This window comes from Alosa pseudoharengus, unplaced genomic scaffold (assembly GCF_046254945.1).
Source record: "Alosa pseudoharengus isolate Yale_2024_CS ecotype anadromous, Long Island Sound unplaced genomic scaffold, YU_APseudo_1.1 YU_APseudo_1.1_scf_11, whole genome shotgun sequence".
Taxonomy (NCBI): domain Eukaryota; kingdom Metazoa; phylum Chordata; class Actinopteri; order Clupeiformes; family Clupeidae; genus Alosa; species Alosa pseudoharengus.
The window spans coordinates 40,726,882-40,736,881 of record NW_027468576.1 but is presented as its reverse complement, the minus strand read 5'-3'; positions in this window follow the sequence as shown (position 1 = coordinate 40,736,881).

Sequence of the window (10,000 nt, the reverse complement as noted above, 5' to 3'; positions counted from 1 at the left end):
TATAGAGCAGCGTAATCATTATAGAGCAGCGTAATGTGAAGCTCCGTTATAGAGCAGCGTAATCGTCATAGAGCAGCGTAATGTGATGAGCCGTTATAGAGCAGCGTAATCGTTATAGAGCAGCGTAATCGTTATAGAGCAGCGTAATGTGAAGCTCCGTTATAGAGCAGCGTAATCGTCATAGAGCAGCGTAATCGTTATAGAGCAGCGTAATGTGATGAGCCGTTATAGAGCAGCGTAATTGTTATAGAGCAGCGTAATCGTTATCTTCCTCTCCTCCTCCTCATCTCCTCCACCTCCTCCACCTCCTCTTCCTCTCCTCCTCCTCATCTCCTCCTCTTCCTCTCCTCCACCTCCTCTCCTCCTCCTTCTCCTCATCTCTTCCTCCTCATCTCCTCCTCTTCTTCCTCCTTCTCCTCCTCTTCCTCTCCTCCTCCTCATCTCATCCTCTTCCTCCTCTTTCATCTCCTCCTCTTCCTCCTCCTCCTCACTGTATTGTTGCCTTATTGCCTCCTGCTTCTCAGACTCTTTCTACCACATCATGGGACGGACCAGACCAGGGCAAGAGAAGAGCTAGACGTGGCCCAGACTCCCCATGCGTGGACCGGACGTGGCCCAGACTCCCCATGAGTGGCCAGACTCCCCAGGCGTGGGCCGGATGTGGCCCAGGCTGAGAGCTGGATGTGAGCCACGTCTGCGGTGCATTGGAACAGCAGACATTTCCAAACCCTTTCAAACTGTTTTTTTGTTTGCTTTGAGCTCATTCCGAATGTTTGCCTACAAACACAAGTGGTCTAAGGAAGGAGGTCATTCTTGGAGAGCATACGTGGATGCTGGACTAAAAGGTGATCGTTGAATTCACACAACTTGGAGTGCTTTATGCAGCAAATGTCATAACAGCTCTGCATGACATTTGCTGCATAAAGCACTCCAAGTTGTGTGAATTCAACGATCACCTTTTAGTCCAGCATCCACGTATGCTCTCCAAGAATGACCTTTGAAAAGTTCAAAGAAGATGTGGTTACCATGGACGCTGGTTACCATGGACACTGGTGGGTGTTCAGCATGTGAGCCGGACCTGAGTCGGATCCACTACTCATCCACACCTTTGTCTCCAGGGCCTCTGTCCCCCCACACACACACACATACACACACACACACACATTACACACAAACACACACATTACATGCACGCACACACACACACACGCACACATTACACACACACACACAGTGCACACACACACACACACAGTGTGTAGTGTGTGTAGTGTGTGTATAGTGTGTGTGTGTAGTGTGTATAGTGTGTGTGTGGTGTGTGGTGTGTGTGTGTAGTGTGTATTGTGTGTATAGTGTGTGTGTAGTGTGTGTATAGTGTATGTAGTGTGTGTGTGGTGTGTAAAGTGTGTGTAGAGTGTGTGTAGTGTGTATAGTGTGTGTGGTGTGTAAAGTGTGTATAGTGTGTGTGTATAGTGTGTGTGTGTAGTGTGTATAGTGTGTGTGTGTAGTGTGTTTAGTGTGTGTAGTGTGTATAGTGTGTGTGTAGTGTGTAAAGTGTGTGTGTGTATAGTGTGTAAAGTGTGTGTAATGTGTGTAGTGTGTGTATAGTGTATGTAGTGTGTATAGTGTGTATAGTGTGTGTGTGTGTAGTGTGTATAGTGTGTGTAGTATGTATAGTGTATAGTGTGTAGTGTGTGTGTAGTGTGTAAAGTGTGTGTAATGTGTGTAGTGTGTGTATAGTGTATGTAGTGTGTATAGTGTGTGTAGTGTGTATAGTGTGTGTGTGTGTTTAGGTGTGAGCATGCGTTAGCTGAGAATCAGAGGCTGTTTGAGAACATAGTGTGTGAAGTGTGTGTAGTGTGTATAGTGTGTGTAGTGTGTATAGTGTGTATAGTGTGTGTTTGAGAACAGCATGTTCTGGACACTCATAGGCTGGGTCAGCTGTTTGTCTCTCCACACACACCCCTTTCCCATTCTTCTACTCCCCCCCCTCTCTCTCTCTCTCCTTTTCGCCCTCAGTCTCTGAATAGTCTTTGATGTCTACATTCTCTGTGTGTCTGTATTTATCTCTCTTTCTCTCTCCCTCTCTCTTTCTCTCTGTGTGTCTGTATTTATCTCTCTGAATTCTCTTCATACCTTCTCTCTGTCTCTCTCTGAGTCTTTTTTTCTCTCTGTGTTTCTCTTGTCTCTCCCTCACCCTCTAGGAGGAAGTTTTGTTTTTCAGTTTGTTCTCAGGCCTCCCTCTCCCTCCCTCCCTCTCTCCCTCCCTCCCTCTCTCCCTCCCTCCCTCTCTCTCTCTGTCTCCTCACACCATTATCAGATCCATCAAGTCAGTGCAGTTACGCAATCCCATATTGTTGCCTCCCCATCTCTCTCTCCATCTGTAGAGCAGCAGCTGATGACAAACTAAAAAGATGATGAACTCCATCTTAAGACGCACCCAGCAGTATCTGCTAACTCAACAGCCTATAGCGTGGCTGTCTGACTTTGCTAACTCAACAGTAACCTATAGCGTGGCTGTATGACTTTGCTAACTCAACAGTAGCCTATAGCGTGGCTGTATGACTTTGCTAACTCAACAGCCTATAGCGTGGCTGGCTGACTTTGCTAACTCAACAGTAGCCTATAGCGTGGCTGTATGACTTTGCTAACTCAACAGCCTATAGCGTGGCTGGCTGACTTTGCTAACTCAACAGTAGCCTATAGCGTGGCTGTCTGACTTTGCATGGGACATCAGCAATGTAAATAAGGAAAGACATAAATAATCCATACAATGTTTTTTATTTTGAATTCATAACTTCTTCCTTCTCTCTCTCTGTCTCTCCCTCTCTCAAATTCAAATTCAAATGTGCTTTATTGGCATGACTCAGAAGATAGTGTTGCCAAAGCAGTAACATGACAATACAAACAGATACAATATTTGTTTTAAGGGGGGTCAAAGAAAGGAAACTTATAATACTAAACTAAAAGAAAGAAAACTTATGTTTAAAAAAAAATAGTAACTAAATCCAGGTTTAAAGGAAACTTAAACATGTATTCTTAAATTAAATCTAAAGGAAACTTATTTAAAAAAAAAAAAAAAAACTGTATCTAAAGTAATTTACGATTTGTAACAGAAAGGAAACGTAACATAAATTTGTACTTATTTTTAGAGTTATGTAAGATTAATACAAAAGGAAACTTATAGCAACATAGAATAAATAAAGAAATTGATCTTAAGTAAGCTTAACTTAAACTTAAACAATAGTCTATATAAAACTATTTAACAAAAACTATATACTGTATGCACTTTTTCTATGTGAAGTTTTCTCTTAAAATGTGGCAGGACTGTAAATATTGGTATGCTAAGTGGGCACATTTATCTATTTCTCCCAGGAGGAATTGTAGTTTTTGTTCAATGGTGGCAGTCATAAAGCCGGGACAAGCGATTTCAATTTGTGGGTAGAATATAGCTCTTAAGTGTTTATAATTGGGACATTCGTGGCATTCGTGAGGAAGTGGCATTCGTCCTCTACTACTCCAGTATTACAGAATTTACATATTCGATCTTCACGAGCTATCCAGGTTTGGCGGTGTCTACCCTTTTCTATTGCAAGGGAATGATCACTCAGTCGATACTTTGACAGGAGTTTTCTATGACGATGGTTTTTAATTTCATTTAAATATGGTGCCAATTTGTAATCAAATCGAATAGTTCTGTAGCAGTGTAGCTTATTTACTTGTTCGATTTTGCATTTCCATGTGTTAATGTAGTTTTGTTTTGCTGTGTTCTCTACTTCTTTTGCTATTGAAGCAATAGTTGAGCTCTCTCTCTGTCTCTCTCTCTCTCTTTCTCTTTCTGTGTTTCTGTCACAGAGGCTGTTTTTTCCCCTTTCACTCTCGGTGAACAGCAGCAGGGGCGCAGGAGGCACGGGGGACGTGGGGGACGTGTCCCACGCAGTGCTGAAGAGACGGCCGTCGCCCCCCTCACTTTTGATAGAGCGGCATGCATACCGGTAGGCTATCAAAAGCATTTTCGGTTTGGTTTGGGATCTAATTTACTTTTGGACTGTTTGATTATATTGCTAAATGTTGGGACTGAAATCTGGGAGATATTTGATGGTTCACTGTTAAGTTTCATGCAGTTGAAAAAGTGTCGGGATTTCCACTGCTGTTTATTGCGAGACAAGGCAGCCCTTCATTGAATAGGCGTTGTAATGGAAACCTTTTTGCGTAGACAAGTAGCCTAAATTGAGTTATTGTTTAATTATTAAATTATTAAATTATTAAATTGCATGATTTAGTAATGTTTTTAAAAATAAAATTCGTAGGCTGGAATGCCTTGAGTCGCAACAATTGTGTTCAAATGTAGTAGGCTTCAGCCTCTGGCAATTAGCTCGAAAGGGGCGGCAAGAGAATGAGCTTGAGAACGTGTGTTGGAGACCCATGGTAGGAAAACGACTTTTCTTTGCCAACCGTAGGCTATTAATCCAACCAACATAATACAATACAATACAACATATAATAAAATATTAAGAAGAGGTTATTTCATTGACTTAAATCCTACAATGTCTTCTAGTGGACTGATGGCAATTGTTGGTATGGTACTGTAGGCAATTGTTACCCCGTCTTGTATGGGAACCTGCCTTTATTTGTCCTGCTATAAATAGAATCAATCCCGGGCATAATTTGAGGATTTATGGTAGCCGCTCAACTTCTCCTGCTCAACATGATGTTAGCTGTTATGTTTATGATAACAAACTCAACTAGCCTATACTTATCAACTCGTTTTCACTAGCCTAAAATACAAGTCTATCAACGTCTTTGTTCTAAGACATTTATTTCAAACATAATTTCAAGACACAAATTGGATACAGTTACCTTGGTGCATAAATCCCAGAGAGTAGGCTACCACACCCTAGAGTGATAGGCCTAGCGTTCTTATGCGTTCAGTGTGGGGTATAAACAAGCTGAGAATTTAGCGGTGTCACGTCTGGCTGTCACAGACATGGGGAGCTCTTTGAAGCTTGGGATAATGTGATACAGTCACTACAGTAACAGTATTTTATTTTACTTCTTATGTAAATGTTTTTTTCAATTTTATAAATGCTTTGTTTAAATGCTGTTGGAACAAATAGTTGATTATAAAGGCAACTTTCTGTTGCAATTTTCTGTGTGTTCTGGACTGGTAAACCAACACTTGTTAACCCTTATCCTCAAATCTTACCGACACTCTTTATCCTTGGGGTCAATTTGACCCCAGCTAAATAAACCCTCAGAATATGATTATAATTCATATTGTTACCCAGTTTTTTTGTGACAGGTACTTAACAAGAGTGTAATAGCCGCCACCAAAAGCACTACAAAACAATCCCATCATGTACATTGTACATCAATGTACAAAATATTTGTATAGGACATTGAAAACATATTATTGTACAAATTTCATGCTAACTCTGTTGTACCCTTCAATTGAGGAAAAGTCATGAAACATGAAGCAAAAAAAAAAAAAGTGAACCATATATTTTATGATGTTAAACTTTGCTTAGGTCAAATTGACCCCAAGGATAACAGGAGGGTTAAGTTCTAACGTTGCATAAATATTAACTGCAAACACACAGTGGGCTCTATCTTCCGTGCCGGCGCAATTGACTTTGTATACTCGCGAGTTTGTCTTTCCTATTTTGCAGTCAGCGCATATTGGAATTTTCCCTCCACAGGTACATGCCTGTAAATTAGGGAATTCGATTGCGCCCACGGGGGCGGTTCAGCGAAAAGACGGGGCGTGTTCCGGCGCAAACGTTCACTGTTGATATTTTGCAGTTTCAGAAAACAATTCCGCCACAGACCAGGAACTCCCTGGTCTAAAGTCTGTGGCGAAAATGCAGATGCTATTTTAAGGGCGCATGCATGACCACAGGCCTGCATGAATGAATGCGTTGCACACCAATCTACAGACACCCCCGTGCACAGACGGAAACATTCAAAGCCTTGATAATATTTGTCCATTTCCCGGTTTTGGTGACCTAAATATTTAGTAGCCTATAAAGTACAACATCTACATGCAATATCTTTACAACAACGCCTAATTACGACCTATTAATCTGGACAACTTTATAGGCTACAGCCCTATAAAGGCTAAAGTTACTTTTAGTTTTGTTCCAATTTACCGTTGTGTAAGGTTTTAAGCACCATAATTTTGCCTACCTTGTTGTAGCCCATCTGAAATAACTCCAAGCTTTGCTATGTACCCTCCATCCTTTCGTTATTTTCAAAAAACTTTTATATCCATGATGGCCTTGAAGTCTTGAGTTAGTGAATTAGCTTAAATCAGCTTTTCATGTGCTGTTAAGCAGCAACAGATAGTACAAGAAAGCAGCAAGTATGGTTACAATTTCTGTACAATTTCTGTAGTTGCTGCATCCATTCATTGTTATTCTCTCTCCTGCTCAAATAAATGTTGTGCGTGAATTAAGTTGATGATAATGTGTTTACAAACTCTGCTTTACAGAAAATATTGTAAATAGTCTACTGTCACGCAGTTAATGGGATACTGTGCAGAGTTGAAAGTTAGGTCAACTTAAACGAAGCCCTTGCTTGGCCGCCTGTGCTGCGCAACGCACACTTAGCTCCTCTCATCTATACAATGTAGTTCCCATTTCTGTAAACCATACATAATTTCAAAGAAAAATATTACCACTCGAGGAAAATCAGTGTGGTGTCCATGTGAAAAAATAGGCATAAATCTAGCGTACACATTTTCACGAATCACTGATGTGTTGATGACATAAATTAGGAAATGTTAGAGGACTTAAGGAGACGTGATGTTGAACTGCATGCCGATGCCATTTAACCCAAATGCCCCAGCGGCAGCACGGGAGAGAAGAGATTAACTGACGGAAGATATGCATTGTCTATAGAGAGGTAATGTTAGATTACATTGTACATTGCAAATATATCACCATGCATTCATAACCTCGTGATTCAGTGAGAATGATCCCAAAACATCGGAAAGTATGTCTTTGTGACAATTCTGTATTACATTTTGTCAAGATGAAAAATCAATAGCTAACTGTTCCCAACTGAACAGTGATTATAGCGCTGTGAACGCTCCTGGCTGCGCCTGGCAAATACGCCACCATAATAGCAATCAGCTATGGAACAAGCGTGCCTGTTGTTAAAGGGAATGTGAGATGACGCTCTGATTGGTTTATTGCACGTTACGCCCAAACCACACCCATGATTAATGTAGCTACTTCAGACCACCCCATTTTAGATTTGCGTCGGGCGCAACAGTCAATATCCCGCCGGTAAAATAGCATCAGCGCCCAAGATCCGCCCACAAAGTCACTTGCGTTTTGCGCGAAGACACTTCCATTTCAGACCATTAAAATAGGGCCCAGTGAGTGGAGAGTTGATTTGGTTTTATACCAGACCATTTAAGTAGGCCTAACTAGGCTATTTGATCATGTAGTCTATGTTGGGATCATAGGCATGATGATTCATTCATGGCTTCATAAAATATCAACATCCCATGTTGCTTTTTTCTACCATTGGCCCAAGTAGTGACCAGTATTCTACCATTGGCCCAAGTAGTGAAAACAATTGTTTGAAAACAATCAATGTTATTATCTTAATATTCTGGCAAGTTTAAAATATGATGGTCGAAAGTGGGCCAGAGGTGGCGATCCGATATCTGGACATTTGATCTCACTATGGGTTTGTGTTCACAATTTGGTCCCCCTCACTTTCAAAATATCTCCTGCGCCCCTGAACAGCAGGCTCCATTTTTACTGTGTGTGTGTGTGTGTGTGTGTGTGTGTGTGAGAGTGTGTGTGTGTGTGAGAATGTGTGTGTGTGTGAGTGTGAGTGTGTGTGTGTGTGTGTGAGTGTGTGTGAGTGTGTGTGAGAGTGTGTGTGTGTGTCCATCTTCAGTGGCCTGTTTGAGCTCAGCAGCTGAAGAGCCCAGAGTCCAGTGTGAGCAATAGCCCTCCCCCCCCCTGACCTCTGCAAGTCCCACAGGTCAGGGTTAAAGATCAAAGGTAACACTCACCGGGGTGTGTGTGTGGGGGGGGTGTTCTGGTGAGTGTGAGAGGGTTGTGGGGATTCCATCTGAAACACGTCAAAGGCATTAAATCCAGATGGACTATGGAAGGCAGACACACACACACACACACACACACACACACACACAATCACATACACACAAACACACACAATCACACACACACACACACACACAATCACACACAATCACACACACACACACACACACACACACACACACACACACACACACACACGGAAGAGAGAGAGGCCCTTGAAGTGATGGTTAAAGGAACACGCCACCCAATGTCAGTAGTAATATATGTTCTTACCTTAACTTTCACGAGTTGAGTCATACCTCTCCCGTGTCAGTACGTGCACTCAAATGCTCTGGTGCGCAGCGCGACTGTGTTAGCATGTTGCTATGTCTACGATCACACAACATGAAACGTGGCGATTTTCCAAGCGAATAAACAGGAGAACTACAACGTGTGGCGCAATAGCACTTGGGAGTACTTCGACCTAGCGTAGTAATATTAATTAACACCTAATTGTAGATCCTATCCACCACAGAGTTTAGAATCCATGCTTGATCGACCCCTCAGCCTCCCCCTCCCCTCTGAGCGAGAGAGAGGCACACACACTAGAGATGCGCTGATGGGCTATTATTTTCAACCATAACTGCATAGCAAAACTTATCATCCATCAGCCATCCATCAGCACCAAAGTTTTTTAACCAATTTTCAAAACCGCACCCGCCCACCATCCGCTGGTTGTTTAAATGTATATGGGTGATGCAGCGCTGCTGACATGAGGCTAGAAAGCCCTTGCCTGTTCTAGAAAGACTGATCCAATGCAGCAAATATATTAAAAGGCTAAAGTCGTACATTGGCTATGTTGTAGCCATCCCCAGAATATCAGCAGCAAACTCAGTCTCTGTCGCGCAAAACAGTCTCCAAATAAAACGCACATCGGCCTGTTGCCTATTCTGCCAGCTTGTGACAATATATCGTCCAAAATGCTTGATTGCATTGCATTCTCCACATTTTTAGCTACATTTTCATGTACCACATCAGCATTTTTGTTCAGTGAATCTTTTGTAAATTGCTTTACAATTACCGTCGGGCCCTTGTCAGCAGACTTCGGCTTGCCTCTTGCCATATTCACTCCTTGTCTTCCGATGTCATTTCTGAGTCATCTACAGATGTTCACCTCCCTAAATAGAACCAACTTCAACCTGTGTTATATCCTAGATGAGACTGCCTGGGTTATTTTGCTTAGATATTAGCCTATATATAAAACACATAATTGTAGCCTACCATTCAGGGAATAGGCATTTAAAAGAGAGACAGAGAGTGATATGACTAAGAAATGACATCGGGCGATGGCAGTGCGAGATGTTCAGAACGTAAGAGTTAAAACTTCTACAAACTCACTAACATCCACAGCGGAAAAAGAAGGTAAGAAAAATAGTCGGAAAACTTAGATGTGTAAGGCAAGCAAGCAAGTTTGGCGGTTGTTACTAAAAATGTGAACATGCACGTTGTATTGTTGTGCGGTGGACTTTCAGAATGAATGGAGTCGGAGTTTCTTTAATATCGAGGCGTCATATTTGTCCGATGGCCTGCTAGGCTATAAAATGAATTGCGATGTCTGTCTGAAAAAGACGCGCTCGTGCAGTCAAAATGAATGGGAGTCTTCAGAACAGGCTTGTCAGTCAACCTGACATAACAGTGTGTAAAGTAGCCTATAATGTGAATGACTTGTTATTTTATCAAGGATTTCTTTCTTTTTGCAAAAAATAAAGTAGCCTACAATAGGCATTAATTAGTAGGCCAGGAGCATGCTGAAATTATGTGGCAAATTGCGTTTTTTATTACAATGATAAAATTGTAAAAGGACGTGACCGAAGCTGAGGCAAGCCAGGCAATAGGCCTATAGGCCCGACGGTAATTGTAAAGCAATTTACAAAAGA